The 19,664-nt window shown below is 37.4% G+C and overlaps 1 long non-coding RNA gene across 2 annotated transcripts in view; it reads right to left on the bottom strand.

Moving 5' to 3' along the window:
• Nucleotides 1-19,664, bottom strand: part of LOC148126214 (uncharacterized) — a 116,095-nt gene that overhangs the window by 16,569 nt on the left and 79,862 nt on the right. Inside the window, exon 1 of one of the 2 annotated variants that reach the window (XR_015742994.1) lies at nt 2,233-2,771. The exons of the other annotated variant lie outside the window; for it this stretch is intronic. This is a non-coding gene — a long non-coding RNA (uncharacterized LOC148126214). Of the gene's footprint in view, nt 1-2,232; nt 2,772-19,664 lie in introns of those variants that run through there. 2 annotated transcript variants of the gene reach the window in all.

Raw genomic sequence — 19,664 nt, 5'->3', positions numbered from 1 at the left:
TCCTGAAAGTGTCCCATAAAATGCAATCTTGCACAAGGAATTAACAATGTTACTCAAACCAACAGAAATAGATAAAGTGTTAGAAAGAGAAGTTTAGGCAGAGGTGCTACAGGAGGACATTAAAACCAAGGAACCTCATCTAAGTCAACAGGGAAAAATAGGCCTTTTGAGGAAGAGAAATAGTGACTTATCAAGGAGGACATTAGAAACATTTGGTCAAGTAGGCATATAAACATCCACAGTAACATTCAATGGGACAAAATATAGGCACAATATCACATTGGCTGGTGTTTGTGGGAACTTTACATCTATACACACCTAACAAAGTTATATTTTATATGAGGTTCCCATAAACTGGATTTCTTTCCTTTGAAACTGTTTCTTTAACTGCTCCTTAAGATCTCTGGGTGTCCCTTAAGACCCACACAGAGATTTGTGAAGCCAAAATTATTTTGCCAGGCTATGCTGAAAAATAATATAGTATTAAAATCCCATCAGTCATGAGAAGTGATAGTGGCAGTGAAAACGTCAATTTAAAATTTTAATGTGATAAAAAAATATATAACCCATACAAACAAAATACATTTTGGTGTTCTCCACATGTTTTAAAAGAGAAAAGGGTCCTGAGAGCAAAACATTTTAAGAATTACTTTAAAGGACTGCAAGATGAAATTTCTATCAGGGCCACTAGATGTCTGTATAACCCTGCAGAAATTTCATTCTGCAAAATTATTTTTTTCTCTTCTAACTTTTCTGCCTTCCACCCATGACAGCTTCAAAAATAATGTTTGCTTTTCTTTTATATTGTGCTACCTTATGTAGAAAATCCAATTGTTGCCACCTTATGTATAAATTCAATCTATTACCCACAATCCTAGAACTGTTTTTGGAGCAAGTCCAACATGACAGAATCATTTGGAAGATACTTTATCATTTGTTCCTGTTGCTGCTGTTGTGATTGCTAACAGAATGAAAAAAAAATACTGTAATAGAAATACTGTTCATAGACAGGAAATAGACCTAAATCCGCACCTAGTAATGGATTATGGATTGCTGCATTTTACATAATGTTGGGCAATTATTTGGAAAATCTTCTAGTCTCTACAAAAGGGACTTGTTTTTCACTCTGTTCCACACAGGAGTAGCAAAATTTATTTTAAAGTTTGCAGATGCAGATTACTAGAGATGAGAAGAAAGGCAAGGTAAGAGGGTTTGTTTTTCTAGGTGTGCTTTTATGCTTGTGTGTACTCCAGAATTGGGAACTGAAGTCCACAAGTCTTAAAATCGTCAAGTTGTCACGTTTGGAAACCCCTGATGTACTCCTTTTGCCAATCTATGGGGCTCCCTGTTTCATTCTAACATGAAAACTGACCATGGCTTTCAGATTTAATATCTGCTGTAGCAGGACCACCCAGGTGGAATGTGATCTTTCCTACCATGCACTATGTGTTTTTCATTTTTATTTTTAATTATAAAAGAAACAAAACCTCAAAACTGATCGCCCAAAAAGACAGAGTTCAATCCCAGAAAATGAAACAAATAAACAAAAAAGAGTAGAAACTGCAGAGCTCTGCTTAGAAGAACCTGATAGGTTGTTTGTCCTCTCCTGCAGCTTTGGGAAGGTACTCCAAGTATCAAAGAATAAAATGAGGTTCTTCTACCACCCTTTATAATTGGTGATCAAATGACCAATACCTTGCCATAGGAACAAAACCAGTGGTAACCCAATGGATGCATAAGCCCATGAGACGAGGCAGATAGTCCAGTAGGTGACACATCTGTTGTAACCAAGGATTATTATATATATCTTAGCTTGAATCTCTGTGGCTGAGGCAGCTGGAGTTATTCATAAACTGAATAACTGTCTCCTTGTGTCATAGATATGCTGGAAACCCCCCAATTTACTCTATTCCTTACCCAATGGGATCTATATATTATTTAGATAAGACAAGTTGATTGAGATTTGATGACTTTCCTGCCAACCAACAAATATGTAATGATTAAGGGAGTGATATTGTAGACAACTCCTCCTTTAGGTATAAAACCAGAATTTGACAACCAAACTAAGTCGGTGGCATGCTTGAGAGCTAACTTTGAGGATTTAGTCAAGCAAATGGCTGCCAGCTCTGCAATCTGTCACCTACAACAGGGTAACATCCACATCAGCCTGGCAGCGTGCTGCTGAGTTTCAGCTGTTAGCTCAGGATGTAGGCTGGAATGAAAGTGACTTACGTGACCAGTTCAAAGAGAGGCTGTCAGATGAGATACAAGATGAGCTCTTTCGTCAAGGCATTTCACAGACTATAGCAGCTAGACCGCTGATAGAAAACCTGAGAAGTTGTGGCAGAATATGGGTGGAAAGGGAAAACAGTATTTTTTTTTTCATTGCTTGCATTCAGCACACTCCAATTTCATCTTTACGTTCAAATCAAACTAAGTCTAGCACACATACTGTATCATTCAATGCAGCTTGCAACAATATGGCTTGATGTTTATGTCTTAAATATAATCAGACCTGAAACGCAGTCAATTGTCAAAAACAGGAAGACAGAGAAACGAACAAGCGGTAAAAGATAAAAAGGGCTCAGGACATAAATTCAACCATCTATACTTTATATTTCAAAAAGCTCAGACATTTCAAGAGCTGGATATCAGAGTCACCCAAAAGTCCATCAATTTAGAAAAGGAGGAAGAATAATCCTTCAGTTCAATTTCTTCTCTAAGAATATATAAAACCCCTGACATAAATATCTTGAGAATATAGAGCAGAGAAGTTCTTTATGTATAAGCAGATTGTCATTTACCTGCATATATATGGTAAGAATAGAAGCCATATATATGTGTGTGTGTGTGTGTGTGTGTGTGTGCGCGCGCACACACACACACACACACACACACACACATACACACACACACACACACATATACATGTTTTCTTAAGTTTTCGTGGGTACTTACATGTATGGCATTCAGCTTTGTTCGGGTATTTTCCCACGTCATTGTAGTTGTGCTTTTAAAGTTGTAGCAACGTTTCACAGAATCTCATCTTCCATCATCAGGCTTCTGGTTGTGTCCGTCTATGAGTCAGGCCCCCACAGTTGTTTCAGTTTTAAATTTGGGGCAGCCTATTGCTGTGCCAGAATGGTTTTTTCTTCATCCTGATTGGTTGGGAATCTAGGTCTGCATTTATTGGTCTTGGAGTTTGCTGTGTTCTGCTTGATTGGTGTTTCTAATATCTTAAGTCTGTTTAGTGGCTCTTTTTGTGTCTTGATTGGTTGGCAACATTGTGTTCCTTTATTGGAGGCCTTTTGTGCAGCTTGGCTCCGGGTAAATGGACGGCTATCATTAGTTAGGAAGCTAGGTTTTATCTGGGTGCCTGGTTGGGGTGTGTTTGAGCTGGAGGTATCAGGGGGGATCTGTTTGTGCCCAGCTGTTTGCCTGGCTAGTGGTGTGGAGATTTTTTTGTTTGTGAGTGCAGGTTTCCAAATGATTGACAGTCTGGTGGAATCATTTCTTCTATTCATGCTTTCAGGTCTTTTTTCAATCTCTATGGCTTCTCTGATAATTCTGTGGCTGTGGTTTTCTATAGTGGCTAGGGTTTTGGTGCCATTGAAGTTGATGCTATGACCTGTTGCTTTCATGTGTTGGACTAGTGAGGAAGTGTGTTCCAGCTTTTTGACTGCATTTTTGTGTTCATCCAGGTGGGTACTTATTCTTCTATTGGTCTGTCCAATGTATGTGGCTGGGCATGATGCACAGGGGACTTCGTATATGCCTTGGTTTTCCAGGTCAATTTTATCTTTGGGGTTTCTAAGGATGGCTGCTATTTTTCTGTCTGTTTTGAAGACAGTCTTGATGTGATGTCTGTGTAGTATCTTACTAATTTTGTCTGTAGTACCTCTTAAGTAGGGCAGGACAGCTGTTCCATAGGTCTATTCATCTTCTGGGTCTCTATTATGTCTCAGTGTGTTTTTGTGGATCAAGCCGGTGATTTTGCTTTTGTGGAAGCCGTTGGCTGTCAGTACTTTAGTCAGGGTGCATAGTTCAGTCTTAATGTGTGACTTGTCTGCCAGGCGTTTGGTTTCTAGTAATTAGTGTTTTAGCCACGGAGTTTATCTGTGCTGAGTGGTGGTGGGATTGGGCGTTGAGGTAGCGGTTAGTGTGTGTTTTCTTCTGGTATACAGTGTGTCCTAGTGTGCCATCTGTTTTTTTGTAGATTAGTACATCTAGGAATGGTAGTTGTTTGTTTGTTTCCGTTTCCATGGTGAACTTGATTTTGGGGTGTGTGCTGTTTAGGTGTGTTAGGAAATTGTTTAGGTTTTCTTTTCCATGGGGCCAAATTACAAATGTGTCATCGATGTATCTTAACCATAGTTTGGGTTTGTGGATGGCATTGGCCAGGGCTCTGGATTAGAATTCTTCCATGAACAGGTTTGCAATGACGGGTGACAGTGGTGATCCCATAGGGGCTCCTTCAATTTGTTTTTATCTTTGTCCTTTGTATATGAAATATGTGTTGGTTAAGCAGTGTTCTGTTAGTTCCATGAGGTGTTTAGCTGGTTGGTATTTATTTTTGATGATTTCAAGGGTCTCTTTTATAGGGACTTGAGTGAATAGTGAAACCACGTCGAAACCTACAAGCAGATCTTCTTGCTTCACATGTAGATCTTTGATCATTTCCAAGAAGTGGTATGAGTTTTGTACATGTGAAGCTGCTGTTTCAGCATTAAGACTGAACTATGCACCCTGACAAACAGATTCCCCCTGATACCTCCAGCTCAAAAACACCCCAACCAGGCACCCAGATGAAACCTAGCTTCCTATCTAATAATAGCCGTCCATTTACCCGGAGCCAAGCTGCACAAAAGGCCTCCAATAAAGGAACACAATGTTGCCAACCAATCAAGATACAAAAAGAGCCAAAAAACAGACAGAAGATATTAGAAACACCAATCAAGCAGAACACAGCAAACTCCAAGACCAATAAACACAGACCTAGATTCCCAACCAATCAGGATGAAGAAAAAACCATTCTGGCACAGCAATAGGCTGCCCCAAATTTGAAACTGAAACAACTGTGGGGGCCTGACTCACAGATGGACACAACCAGAAGCCTGATGATGGAAGATGAGATTCTGCCGAAACATTACAACAACTTTAAAAGCACAACTACAATGACGTGGGAAAATACCCGAACAAAGCTGAATGCCATACATACATACATACATGGTATTCAGCTTTGTTTGGGTATTTTCCCACATCATTATAGTTGTGCTTTTAAAGTTGTTGCAACATTTCGGCAGAATCTATATATAAATATTATATATAAATACTATATATATATATATATCTTTGCTTATTCAGGTTTTCTCCAGCATAAAATTGGAAGTATCTTGACAACGTTTCGACAAAGTCTCATTTGTCATCTTCAGGCTTGTGTCTTCAGCTTTGTGCTTCTCAGAATAATGTGAACTTGCAGCTGCTTCTTCCTTTTAGCTAGTGGGGGTGTGACTTGATTGGTTGGGGGGTTGGCTGTATTCTGATTGGGTGGGGGTGTGTTCTGTTCAGGTGGGGGCTTGGTTGTGCTCAGGTTAGTCTTAGTTGCTGGGGGATTTGAGCTGGTGAGCTGTGAACCTGTTGTTTGGCTTTGCGTTCATGGTCGTGCCACAGTATTCATGTGAAGGTCTGTGAAAGTCTGTGAAATACAGAAGCCTGATGATGGCAGATGAGATTCTGCCGAAATGTTGCTACAACTTTAAAAGCAGAACTATAATGACATGGGAAAATACTCAAACAAAGCTGAATACCATACATGTAAGTACCCGCAAAAACTTAAGAAAACACACACACACACACACACACTCCGTGTTTGTGTGTTTATGTATGCATGTGTGTGTGTGTGTTTATGTGTGTGTGTGTGTGAACAGCATATTTCCACAACATATATACATACATACCATATTCGTTGTAGAAATTTAATTTGCTCAGTTAATGCTTTGACAACATTAGGAACATTAGTCTAAACATTGCATGGAAAAATATGGATAGTCTAAGAATTAAAGATTCAGTTTTGCTCTTATTTGTTACTGTATTCTGATTTTCTGTGTTTGAATGTTGGATTAGGAATTTATTGTTTAAGCAAGAAGAGTCTGGAAAAGTTTATGATGAGAAAGGGATTTGCTAATTAAGAAAGGGTGTTTATAGAAGCATGTTGGGGTCTCCTTAATAAAATGATATAAGAAAGGGCAACTGTTAATAGTTTTTATGGCAAGTAAGATTAATTTAAAAAGACTAATATGGACCAGTTGCTCTACAGATGAAGAATGGGTTCACATCCATACTCTGTTAATGTCTTACTAACTGAGCTTTATCGATATGGAGTTGAGACTCAGAGGGCAAGGAAGGGAGGAAGACAAAAGAAAAACAATCAATCAGTGATACTATTTTATTGTATCACTGATTGATTGTTTTTGTTTTGTCTTCCTCCCCCTTTTTTTAAAAAAATCAACAACGGTAAAGTCCATTGGCCTATAGCTTAGATCCAAGACATTAGAGGATTTTCCTTTTGATGACAGTCTTTACAATTATTGAAAGTTGGCCCCCCTCCACGAACTGAGCGTTGGTTAAGGGTCAAAATACAGTTCAAGGGGCCCAAGTGTGTAAGATGTCTTTTATGGCTAAGCTTATTTTTTTTTCCTATTGAAACTGACTTGAAGGTAAAGGCAAAAAATTAGGTAACAGGAGTGGGTGATATAAAAAATCCTATTAATATATACATGTATATCTATAATTGTTTGATGGGTGTAGCTGCTTCCCCTAGGATTTATTTCTTGATTTGAAAATTTGCAGTATAGAGCAATATTTTGTGATTAGTCAGGCTATAAATTAAAAACATATGCCAATAAATCACTGCTTAAAGAAAGAAAGAGCTTCCTCTGTTTCTCATTATTGTCATGAGAAATAAGATTCATTTCTTTGGAAATTGAAAAAGAATTTCTATTCTAGCAAGTTCAGCCCACTGCTTCACCTAGGAAGACCAAGCAGATAGAAGAATGAAAAATGACAAATGCAAGTGGACAAGAACATCAAGTGAGAGAAGGATTGTAACTGGGAGAGAAGAGATACAGAAATAAAGAACTGTTGTAAATTCTGCAAAGGAAATATGTGAGGATGTATACACATTTTGCAAAAAGTTACTTACTTTTATAGGTGGTTATGTTTGTCTTTCTCTTCCGCTAGTGTAAGAAAATATTTTTCACATTAATTTGATTGCTGAGGAACCCTTGTCAATCCCTGATGAAACCTAATACAAATGGAGGTAGTTTGACCTAGTGGTTAAGGCATCAGGCTAAAAAAAATATTTCCCCCTACAGGTGATTTGGGCCAGCCAATCCCTGTCAGTCCACTCACCTCACAGGGGAAATGTTGTGGGAAAATTAGGAGGAGTGAGGAATATTAGGTATGTTTATCACCTTCAATTATTTACAAAAATAATGAAGGTGGATTAAAAAGTTAAACAAAAAATAAGAGCCTCCCCACTAAGATGTTTTCCTAGCTGATGCAGCAGGATGCCTAGTGAGTCTCAGGTTTAGATATGCTCTGTTCAGTCTTCCTTCCGTTCTCCCCCTCCATCCCTTCTTTTCTTCCACTCTTCCTTTCATCTTTCTTTCCTTCCCTTCTCCTCCTTCCTACCATTTCTTTCTGGCACTCTGTCATTATCTTCCTTCCTTTCCTCAATTCCTTCCTTCCTTCCTTCCTTCCTTCCTTCCTTCCTTCCTTCCTTCCTTCCTTCCTTCCTTTTCTTCCTCCCTCTGTCCTTCCTTTTTACCCTTCTTTTTTCTACTCTCTTCCACCTTTCCTTCATTCCTTCCTTCCCTGTCCTTCCTTCTGTTCCTTTCTGTAATTATCTTCCTTCCTTCCTTCTATGTGAAGGAGTAAGGGATTGAGAGACTGACCAGGAAATTTTCACAGAAAATTGAAAAGTTAGATCATATGACTATAGCAGTTCAGTCACACTGAAGCAGCCATATCTTCTCCAAATTTCATTCCCTCGAGAAACCTGGCTTCCAGATTTTGGATATTTCTATAAATTAGCACATCTGAGGTACCTTGGTTCAAAAATTGTTGCCCTATTATGCATTGGTTTGCCCAATCAAAAGTTTTAGTATTATACAAATTTGATGCATATGGCCACCATCTCACAAATGTGGCTCTACAAATATACATTATTATTAGCAATCACAGATGTGACTGCTAATAAATACATTAAAAACAATACAATATAATCCCCTTTCACCCAATATCAGCAAAGGCTATGTTCACATAGAGATGCAGTTCCTTGCTAATGTACAGTGTAGCAGAAGATCTAAATAACAGCATCAGAGGTGGTATTCAGCCAGTTCAGACCAGTTCTACCAGATTCTGTGCAGTTCGGAAACACGGAAAATTGCACCACCAACTGCTGCTTCTCTGTGCCACAGTGCTTTCTGGATGGGACTTAGAGGAAAGTGGCAGCTCACAACTGCTAAATTGCACAAATGCTCTCCCAGCAGTGCAGAGAGAAGCAGCCACTGCCCCGGAGAGCAGAGATGGAGGGGAGCAGTTTCCAAAAGGCTGCTCAGTTGAGCCTCGCCGCATGGTGGCAGCTGTGTGCACACACATTTGTGGAAGCCACATGCACTCACGTTTTTGGTGAACTGGTGGTGAAATTATTTGAAACCCACCACTGAACAGCATCTCTTTTATGGAACTCTTTTCATAATTGTGAAGTACCTCTTACAATGATAACTAAAACTACTAGTATCTCACATAATGCCATCTGTTTTGTGACAAGCCAGACTATCATGGTAGCTATTTGTGAATGGCCCAAGACATCCTTTCAACATTCCAAAGATATCCATTGACACAAACCTTTACCTATTCGTGGCTTATTTCTTCCTTCCAAATTGTCATAATAGATGAGTTCCAATTGATCATCTCAAAATATAAAAGTATTCCCTCAACATTTAAAAATAAAAGCAGCCTTCATTCAATGAAATAATTGCCCCATACTTAAGGACAATGGGTTAGCTGTTTGTAAAGATATATCGGCATTCTTAATTAGAACAAGTCTTTACATTTTATCAAAGTGGGATGCTGCCAATTTAATTTCAACTCAATGCTAGCTTATTAATGTGTGATTTCCATGTGAAAAAATTTAATATAGCTAATAGTTCAATGGAATGCTTTGTTTTCTTCATGCACCTCCAATGAGATAAAACAAATCTATAATTGAACATTGTCTAACCTTTGGACAGTCATTTGATATATGTTTATTCATCCATAAATATTTGTTCAAACTGGTTTTTATGTGAGACCATATTTTGTAAAAAAGAAAATTGAATATTAGCTTTGTTAGTGATCACATAAAGACTAAGTTCCAATGATAAGTTGTCTATTTTTAGTGAAAAATTGAGTGGTAGTAATTCTTATTGATGTTGGCTTTGAAATTTGTTACTGATATTAACTGTATGTTAAAAATTAAAGCAAGACAGCCTCCACTGAGGAAAAAAACCCTTTGCAAACCACATAAAAAAACTTTACATAATTTAAGTAATCTTAAGCAAAACTATGAAGTGTAAAGTGGTGTTAAAGCATTTCTTTTATTTTTTTGTTCTGAACAAAGAAAGAAATGTTGCATTAAAAATTTGCTAATTCTTTTCATTGGTGATGCTAACAGATTTTTATATTATATTTTAATCAAAGAGAGAAAAACAATGTAGCAGAGCTAGTTATATAATCTTTCAAACTAACTCTAGGGAGATGTTTTATTTTCAATTTCTATCATGCATTCAGGAGAAAATGTGTTTCTCTGATTTACTTAATTAAACGTTGAAGTTGCATCTTTTAAAACTGTGAAAGAAGATGAGAAAAATACAAGGCCACATTTTGCAAAATTTGACAAAATAATTGTTTTTTTGAGGACAAAATAATTTATTTTTATTCTATTGGAATGAGTCAGCAGAAAAAAGTCTGTTGTCTGTAATAGAGATACATGGAACACTAATAGATGTACCTGTGGAATGTAATAGAGATACATGCAATACTTGATAAAATACAATCCCAGAGGAAGAATAACCCACCTGACTGGTGAAGCATTAATTGTAAGAAATGTATCAAACTTGAAATACACATTCTGCAATGAAACATCAGTAGTGCTTAATCATTCATTTTTCTCAAAGCTATAATTCATAGTACTTTACTCTTATGGTTATAAGTATTAATTGACTAACTAGAATTGTTAGTTTGGAGGAGGCTGCTTTGTCTCTGATGTATTTTGGGAATACATGAGCGCAAGGGTTATAAGTCATGAAGGAGAAAATATGCACAATGGCCTTCAAGCAATGAGTAGCTTGTGTTTATCAATCCTCTTATCCTTCTATGCATTACTTAATCTCAACAGATGATAGCAGCTAGCCAACATAGCTGGGACTCAGAAGTTAAATAGGTCTGGGACTCAGACGACCAAAGAATATTAGCAGTCAAAACACATACACAGGTTTTTTTTTAAGAAAAGCTAAATTATTGTACTTTTTATGTACAAGAATATATTTTGAGAAATATATCACATTTTAGTGTTATACCTCAAACAATTAACTGGAAATGTAGACATACAGGCGTTGGTTTAAAAAAAGAGAGTTTATAATCATCTGTGAGGCCACATGCACTAGGGAATAGAAGCTAAAATGCAATAAAACTACAGAATTCCACCTTAGCAAAGACTGATTGATATTACAAATTCTTTTGCTTCTATACCTCAAGTCTATAGAAAATATATAAATGCTCAATTTTCTTTAAAACAGATTAATACATTATCAATTGCGTGTACATTATCAACTGCATGTTTTAAAAGTTCATAGCCCTGATGCAGTTCTAAGCAAACTACACTGCTCAAAACAATAAAGGGAACACTTAAACAACACAATGTAACTCCAAGTCAATCACACTTCTGTGAAATCAAACTGTCCACTTAGGTAGCAGCACTGATTGACAATCAATTTCACATGCTGTTGTGCAAATGGAATAGACTACAGGTATAAGCAGTTAGCAAAACATCCCCAATAAAGGAGTGGTTCTGCAGGTGATGACCGCAGACCACTTCTCAATTCCTATGCTTTCTGGCTGATGGTTTGGTCACTTTTGAATGTTGGCAGTACTTTCACTCTAGTGGTAGCATGAGATGGAGTCTACAACCCACACAAGTGGCTCAGGTAGAGCAGCTCATCCAGGATAGCACATCAATGCGAGCTGTGGCAAGAAGGTTTGCTGTGTCTGTCAACGTAGCGTCCAGAACATGGAGGCGCTACCAGGAGACAGGCCGGTACATCAGGAGATGTGGAGGAGGCCGTAGGAGGGCAACAACCCAGCATCAGGACTGCTACCTCCACCTATGTGCAAGGAGGAACAGGAGGAGCACTGCCAGAGCCCTGCAAAATGACCTCCAGTGGGCCACAAATGTGCATGTGGCTGCTCAAATGGTCAGAAACAGATTCCATGAGGGTGGTATGAGGGCCTGATGTCCACAGGTGGGGGTTGTGCTTACAGCCCAGCACTGTGCAGGACGTTTGGCATTTGCCAGAGAACACCAAGATTGGCAAATTTGCCACTGGTGCCCTGTGCTCTTCACAGATGAAAGCAGGTTCACATTGAGCATATGTGATAGACGTGACAGGGTCTGGAGATGCCGTGGAGAACATTCTGCTGCCTGCAACATCCTCCAGCATGACTGGTTTGGTCAGTAATGGTGTGGGGTGGCATTTCTTTAGGGGGCTGCACAGCCCTCCATGTGCTTGAAAGAGGTAGCCAGACTGCCATTAGATACCAAAATGAGATCCTCAGATCCCTTGTGAGACCATATGCTGGTGTGGTTGGCCCTGGGTTCCTCCTAATGCAGGACAATGCTAGACCTCATGTGGCTGGAGTGTGTCAGCAGTTCCTGCAAGATGAAGGCATTGATGCTATGGACTGCCCTGCCCATTCCCCAGACCTGAATCCAATTGAGCACATCTGGGACATCATGTCTCGCTCCATCCAGCAGCACCATGTTGCACCACAGACTGTCCAGGAGTTGGGGGATGCTTTAGTCCAGGTGTGGGAGGAGATCCCTCAGGAGACCATCTGCCATCTCATCAGGAGCATGCCCAGGCATTGTAGGGAGCTCATACGGGCACGTGGAGGCCACACACACTACTGAGCCTCATTTTGACTTGTTTGAAGGACATTACATCAAAGTTGGATCAGCCTGTAGTGTATTTTTCCATTTTAATTTTGAGTGTAACTCCAAATCCAGACCTCCATGGGTTGCTAAATTTGATTTCCAGTGATAATTTTTGTATGATTTTGTTGTGAGCACATTCAACTATGTAATGAACAAAGTATTTAATAAGAATATTTCATTCATTCAGATCTAGGATGTCTTATTTTTGTGTTCCCTTTATTTTTTTGAGCAGTGTATTTCTCCGTGGCATGCATGCAGTATATGCAGGGGACATACTCAGATAGAAGTTATCATTTATCTTCTGTAGTGCAGTAGATTCTGAACGAAATTAAAATTGGATTTGGTTTATTTATGATCAATACTGATTTTTCCTCCTATAAAGAACAAGTGTAGGCAGTAAGCATAAATAATCAACGGAGAAACTCTGTCCTGTTTAGGGTGGGTAACCTGCTTATAATACTTTGGAAGAATGGGCTTTTAGGACTACTGTGCATAGCAATAGGGATAAAGATAGTTTGTCACTCAGAGCTTTTGCTTATAGCTCAGTAGGCAACTATGTAGCCAAATAAATCATGTCATATGGTAAAACCTTGCATTTCCTAAGATTGTCCCTTCAATGTCTTCCAGATTATGCCCCTAAATCCTTTTCACTTTACTGTTGCCTAGGCAACAAAAAAAATCACAGCAGTGAAAAGAAGGCTTGAGATTTCATTTAAACATGTGTGAGAATAACATTCTGAAGATTAAATGGAATTGATCCCATGTTTATCTTGAATGCTTCTCAGCAATGGGGTGAGTATTATCTTATATATCCCCAAGGGCAGCCACTAGAGGAAAATGCACACATAAGAGGCTCTAACTAAAGTCAACACAGATGATGATGATGATGATGATGATGATGATTATTATTATTATTATGCCAAGGAAACAAGGGACTTTGGTAGAATAAAGGATCATAGAATCATAAGGCTAGATGGGAGCTTAGAGGTCTTCTAGTCTAAACCCCTGTCCGAGACAAGAGTCATTATATCAACCTGGACAAAAGGTTATTCAATCTTTTCTTGAAAATCCACAGTGATGCAGCACCCATTTAAACAAGCTATTCATTGCTTGATTCTTCTCACTGTTATTTCCAAGGTTGGATCTCCCTCTGATGAGTATCTGACTGTTGGTTCTTGTTCTGCTTTCAGATGCAATGGAGAATAAATTGATGCTCTCTTCCCTGTGACAGCCCTTCAAGCATTGGAAGAGTTCTATCATTGTCTCCCCCGAGTCTTCTCTTCATTAAATAAAACATACCTAGTTTCTTTAGACATTTCTTAGACATTCATCATAATTTAGTTTCCAGATCCTTTATCATCTCTGTTGGTCTTTGCAATCTTTCTAAGATCTAAGCAACTTTTTTGAATTGTGATGACCAGAACTAGGTGAGAAATTTCAAGTGTGGTGCTCTATCACTTTCCATGATCTTGATGATATCTTTCTGCTGATGCAGTTTAGGACCATGTTGGTTTTCTTGGCAGCTGCAACATGCTTCTGACTCATACTTAAGCATTTATCCACCAGGACCTACTGTCAAAAGTCACTACTGTTGAACCAGGTACTTCCTATCCTGTACCTGTGCATTTAGTTTTCCCTGCCTTACTTTTCTGATGAATTACGTCTTGTTGGAAAGAGTCCAATGCTCAAGTCTGTCAACATCTTTCTGAATCTTGAGTCTGCCTTCCAAAGTGCTGGCAATTCTCTCCACTTGGTGTTATCTGCAAATTTGATGACTGTCCTTTCAATTCCATCATCTAGGCCTTTTATGAAGTTATTGAAGAGCACTGGTACCTCAAAGCATCTCATTACATGCTTCCCTCCATATATATGCAGTTCCATTGAGGACTACATGCTGAGTGCAGTTGGCCAGCCATTGCAATTCCATCTGGTGATAGTATTGTCTATCCCTCATTGTTCTATCTTACCAAGAAGTAGGCTGTGGTCAAATGCCTTACTGAAGTCTAAGTCTACTATATCCACAGCATTTCTTTGATCCAATAATTTAGTCACTTTATCAAAGAAGGCAAGAAGGCTTGTGAAGATGCATTGTACAGATGCAAATAGACATTGTAGACTTTATGCTTTTGATTCTTAGTTGTAAGATTTGCATGTATAACATTGTGCAGACCATTAACTTCATTCACTGGACAAAGACCAGTTCTCTATAGCTCATGGTGAGCTCCTGTTTACTCTCCAAGTATCATCAAAGACTTTCAATGACAGAAGATATCTGAAGATTGCCTTTGACTGAAGAAGAGCTATGAATTGTAGCTTGTCCTAAAGATTATAAGTAGCGAATGGCTTTTATATTTTTTTAGCCCCACGTGTACAGATATTAAGGTTAGAAACAAATATCTGGAAAAGAGAGTCAGGATTGAACCAATTATCCTGTTTCCCCAGTATAGAAATGTATAGTTTTACTTTAAGACAAAACAAAACCAAGATGCACTTTTTTCATGTCTTCACACTTTACACAATATAATATCATGGGAACTCCTGCACAAACAGTAAAATTGCTATTGTGAATTCTCATACCAATGTTTCATGAGTGCTAAATGTCAGGAAATGTGATCTTGTGTGAGAATACCAAAACTCTCAACAATTTTATAAGATTCCAGCCATTTTATTTATTTTTCAATTCATTTAAACTTGGAGATTGTGGATGCATGATGTTGTCCACTTCTAGTCTAATGAATAAAGTAAGGAAAGTAAAAATTGATACAACAAAGCTCTCTTGACCTGCATTGGAGTTTTTTTCTCTGTTCAGAACTTTTTTTTTGGGGGGGTTAATACTGTTTCTGTTTGATCAGGCCATTGTCAATTGCAATCCATACATCCCTAGAAATAGAGAAAGAAAGAAAGAAAGAAAGAAAGAAAGAAAGAAAGAAAGAAAGAAAGAAAGAAAGAAAGAAGAAAGAAAGAAAGGAAAGGAAGGAAGGAAGGAAGGAAGGAAGGAAGGAAGAACAAAAGAAAGACAAAGAAATTTTAGCTCTGATAAGTATGTTCAATCAAAGTTTGTGAGGCTATGTTTTGAGTTTTTTTATTTTTTTATTTCTTCAAATCATGGGTTTGGAAGATAAGGGGAAGGATGCACAGAAGTCTGAAATTCATATTAAGTACAGAGATGTTCTAAAAGCTTTGCTCTCATCTCAATGGCAAAATGCATTCTGTGTCAATCTTACAACTCAAAACAAAGTTGTTCTTGTCAAGGAATGAAAAGAGATGCATGCCAATCTTTCTGTCGTTCTCTTTTTAACTTTGAAATGCTTTGTTTCACTAAAGAAATTTTACTTGGTAATAAATAAACTCTCATTTTATTGTTTTAGAAAACTTGATATAGAGCAGTTAAAACTGTATAAAAATAACACATATTTGGAAAAATCAGGAGATAGGTATATAAGTTTTGCCTGATGGCATGCTTTGAATCCCAAAGACCTAAAATCATACAGTGTTGACCTATGACCTAAAGGCACTAACCAGTCACTGGTCTGGGTCACTAAAATAATCCTCCTATATTAGGGCAAGGTATCTATTAAGCACCCTCTTAAAAAAACCTTCTACTCCCAACCTGTATTATCACCAGATGCATTATTTCTGGCTGGGAATGGTGTGGGCTTGGCTAACCTCAAATATTCAAGCCATATAGCTCCACCCCAATTGAGATCTCTTTTTCTCCAGCTGGGCATTTCTAGCTGCTGCTGGCTGCTAGCTGATCCCACAATAACAGAATAACAGAGTTGGAAGCGATCTTGGAGGTCTTCTTGTCCAACCTCCTGTTCAAACAGAAAACCTTATACTCTTTCAAATGACTGTCCAATCTCTTCTTTAAAATCTCCAGTGATAGAGCATCCATAAATTCTGAAGACAAATTATTAAACTGATTAATTGTTCTCACTGTCAGGAAATTTCTCCTTAGTTCTAGGTTGAATCTCTTCTTGATAAGTTTCCATCCATTACTTCTTGTCCTGCCTTCAGGTACTTTGGAGAATATGTTGCCCTTCTCTTCTTTGTGGCAGTCCCTTAAATATCAGAAGACTGCTGTATGTCAACTCTATCCTCTTTTCATTAAATTAGACATAATTAATTCCTGAAATCATTCTTCATATGTTTTAGCCTCTAGTTTCCTAATCATCTTTGTTGGTCTTCTCTGCACTCTTTCTAGAGTCTCATTTTTTTTAAATTTTTTTAATTGGTTTTTAAAAACAAACATAAACGAACAAAACATAAAAACATCAAGCTATCTTCTATATGTGTACATACAGTGTGCCAGTTGGTTTACAAATTGTTTTGTACTTCCATTTCGTAGTCTTCAATTACAATTGCATTGCATATAATCTCATATTTTCAATCAAAAATTAAATACCTTAGTATCATTATTAATCAATTATTTGACTATACTTTAATTCATTCATGTTTTACAAGATAATCATAGTTTACTTGGTTTATTTTATAACAGTTCATATTATCATCCCAAATCTATCCTAAAATCATTTTGTAGATATAATAAGAAAGAAGTACATATTTATATATTTATTATTTTCTAAAAGTCTACATATTTCATTACTGAATTTTATTATCTAACCATTGATAGAAAAAATCCCAAATTTTATAAAATTGTTTATTCTTTGCGCATATGAAAGCCAATTCATCTTTATACCTTGTTCCTCTAGTTTTCGTATAGATTTGAGTTCACCCTTTTCATTTAATATTTCACCATATCTAACTGTTTGTTCCATTTTGTATATTATAGAATAAGAAAATGCTTCAATAGTCAATAACCAGACTGGAATTTTCAAATAACATTGTCTTTTAATCTTCTCCCAGTTTAACCACAGAGACTCCCATATATAATGTCTTCTAAAATACCCCTGTGTTTTAGTTCCTTTATACCATAAAAAAGCATGCCACCCCAACAACAAATCATGTCCTTCTAATGCCAACAATCTAGTGTTTCTTAGTGTTATCCATTCCTTAACCCACATCAGATTTGTAGCTTGATAGTACAATTCCCAATTAGGCAAACCAAGTCCTCTGATTCTTGCATCTTGCAAAAGTTTTAACTTTATTCTCACTTTCTTACCTTGCCATATGTATTTCAACACAATTTTATTTAGATCTTCAAAGTAATCTTTTCCAAGCCTAATTGGAATTGTTTGAAACAAATATAAAATTCTGGGTAATATATTCATCTTGATTGGATGTTCTCCACTTTTTCATCCGTTTTCCCTGTTCTTTGTTCAATGTCTCTGTTCTTTGTTCAACGTTCTCTGTTCTTTGTTCAATGTTCTCTGTTCTTTGTTCAATGTTCTCTATTCTCTTTTCAATATTCTCTGATCTTGCTTGAATATTTTGAATTCCTTGCATAATCATTTGCAGAGTCACTTTTTCTTGTTCTTTTTCTTGCTTTAACATTGTCTTATATTGAATGTTGTCCTCCGGATAGTGGAGAGGAAGAAGTAGAAGTTGAAGAACCAGGAGCTACTACTCATTTTAAGCAATTCAAAATCTTCAGGTTCCTTAACCTTAATCCAATTGTGAAGTAACCAATTATAGTTCAAAATAAAAATAGTAGAAAAAAGAAGCCCAATAATAATGATAAAAAAGAAAAAGAAAAAAAGGGAGGACAAAATTTCTTTAGGTTCTTGTATACCTTAATCCAATCAACAGTTAGATGAAGAAAAAGGCTTAAGAAAAAAAAGAAAGAAAAAAAAAGGAAAAGGAAAAATTCTTCAGGTTCTTCAACACTTTAATCCAATTGAAAGGTCTTAAATAGAAAAGAGTGCATGAGAATAAAGCAGAAAGGTAGATGAAAAAACAAAAATACCAGGAAAGGAAAAAAAAAGGCCTTTAAGGCTTTCCCTTTAAAATAAAAAGCAAACGTAGAGATTGGTCTTCCAAAGAAAAAAAGAAAAACAAAGACAAGCTCCAACAAAGCCAAAAACCCATATAGTTATTACAAGAAAAAAAAGATAAAATGAAATACAATAAAGCTGGTGAGGAGGGATAGCACAACTTAGAAAAAGTAAAAAGGGCACACTGCACTTTGTTTAATTATCCAAGGCTCTTATTATAGCTCTCTTCTCCAAAAACTTATCACCTTTTTTCCCCCTAGGTTTCAACACCAGACTCCAGCTGTTGATAGAAACTCAGAAGAGCACCTGCAATAATACTCTCCCAAGCTCTTCCCTCTATTTTATCAAATAGCAATGTCCTTGAAAAAGAGACTCAGTTCTTTCTTTGTCAGTTTTGTCTGGTCACAGGGAAATAGAATATTTTCAAGCCTCTAGTTGTCAGTGTTACAAAGTTTCTTTGCTCTCACTTTCCCCTTCCTTTTCCGAGCAAGATATAATAAGAATTAATAAAAAAAGAAAAAGATATTTTAAAAAAAGAAATAACTAAAGGGAGCCTCTAGCCTAAAATATTACAAAATCAAAAAGGAGAAAAAAAAATGTAAACGAAAAAACCAGTCCAGTTTCAAAATACAAGATCGTGTATAGAAAATCCAGCAATGAGAAAAAAAACACGTTACTTTGACATTCCTGTTTAAAATCGCCACTTAATCACTTCTGTCAAAACTTTTACAGATTCTTTCTTTTCTTTAGGGTGTCCTTTCAGATCTTAGAATAAAAAAAAGTCCTCACCAAACTGGCACACTCTCTATTCTCTTCCGTTTCGGAGCTGTCCCAACTTCAGCAGCTTTAATGGCTGCCTCTTTGCTGCTGCCAAGAAGAGCTTCTCCTGGATCTACCAGGGACTTTGCGGTATCCCTGGGATCGACAGGATGCGCTCTTCACTTTCACCATCTCTTTGGGACAGTTTAGATCCGATAGGACCGTCCAGGAGCAAAGATATTGGCAGCGATCTCAGACCTCCAAGATCGCATACCGTATCATTGCGATGCCAGCTCCGCCCTCTCTAGAGTCTCATTTTTTTATGCCATGGTGACCAAAACTGGATGCATTATTCTAAGTATGGTCTTACCAAGGTATTGTAAAGTGGTATTAGCTCTTTACATGATCTTGATTCTATCCCCCTATTAATGCAGCCTAGTACTATGTTGGGTTTTTGGGCAGCTGCAGGACACTGCTGGGTCACATTTAAGTGATTGTCCACTAGAATGGAAGGATTTATACTCCTTGCAGACAGTTGGTCACTTGCATTCTTTTCACATTCCCTATGCCAGTGTGAAGACATCTGAGATAATGATATGTCTGATCAGGAGCAATAATGCAATCCTTTCACATTTGAAAGAAGATTCTTCTAGGCTTCTGTCTGCCATTTCCTGTGTATGACTATAGTGCTTTAACAATATTATGTATCTTGATAAGAACAGCTGAGTCATTTGGAGGTCTTTGGACACAGAGGC

This window comes from Pseudonaja textilis, chromosome 3 (assembly GCF_049901715.1).
Source record: "Pseudonaja textilis isolate UNSWEBS1 chromosome 3, rPseTex1.2, whole genome shotgun sequence".
NCBI lineage: Eukaryota > Metazoa > Chordata > Lepidosauria > Squamata > Elapidae > Pseudonaja > Pseudonaja textilis.
Note: the sequence above shows the minus strand (reverse complement) of the source record. Positions and strands in the feature narration are given on the sequence as shown.